Genomic DNA, 937 nt, shown 5'->3' with positions numbered 1-937 from the left:
TATATATATATATATATATATCCAGACGCACACACACACACATATATATGGGTGCATGTATATAAACGTATGTAAGCGTGCGTGTAAGTTTGTGTGCATATGCGTAGGTGGCTTTCTGTCTATATTTGTGTCCAACACCGTTTGACAATCGTTGTTAGTCACTTTGCGTCTCCGTAACGTAGTGGTTCGGCAAAGAGAACCTACAGAATGTGTACCAGAGTTTGAAAATAAGTTCTGATGTCGATTTTCGTGACTAAAATCTTCAAGGCAGTGCTCCAGCATGGCTTTCCTACAACGAATAAAACAAGTGAAAGATAAAGAAGTTGTCTTATAAAACACATGGACTGAATAGTAAAGGGACATACGTGTGCGAGAGTTACTTAGTTTAGTTATTGCTGGATGGAAGCTGTATAAATGGTAGTATCTCTCATGAAATGCTGTTTTATTTTTTCTTTCATTCCAAAACGCATAAAACGCCGAGCTTCTTTTAATTAACAGGACAAAAAAAAAACGAAACTACCCATTTGTATATATATACATAGGACAGGCTTCTTTCAGTTTCCGTCTAACAAATCCACTCACAAGGCTTTGGTCGGCCCGAGGCTATAGCAGAAGACACTTGCCCAAGGTACCACGCAGTGGTTGGGACTGAACACAGAACCACGTGGCTGGTAAGCAACTTACTCACCACACACTCACTCCTGAGCCTATAATGATGTATTTTAAAGTTTTTTTTAAGCAGTTCCTATCTCTTGTTTAAAAGAAATAAATGAATGAAAAAATATTCTTTGCTTCACAGATGTTGCTCAAATTTAGATGAGTGAAAGACCTTATGCAAATCTGACTCGCCATCAAGCTAGGAGAGGAACAGTGACGTAGCAGGAGTGAATACCATCCGGAGCAGCCTTTGAATTTATTGCATCCGTTTTGCACCCAG

The sequence above is a fragment of the Octopus bimaculoides genome, chromosome 1, assembly GCF_001194135.2.
Source record: "Octopus bimaculoides isolate UCB-OBI-ISO-001 chromosome 1, ASM119413v2, whole genome shotgun sequence".
NCBI lineage: Eukaryota > Metazoa > Mollusca > Cephalopoda > Octopoda > Octopodidae > Octopus > Octopus bimaculoides.
Note: the sequence above shows the minus strand (reverse complement) of the source record.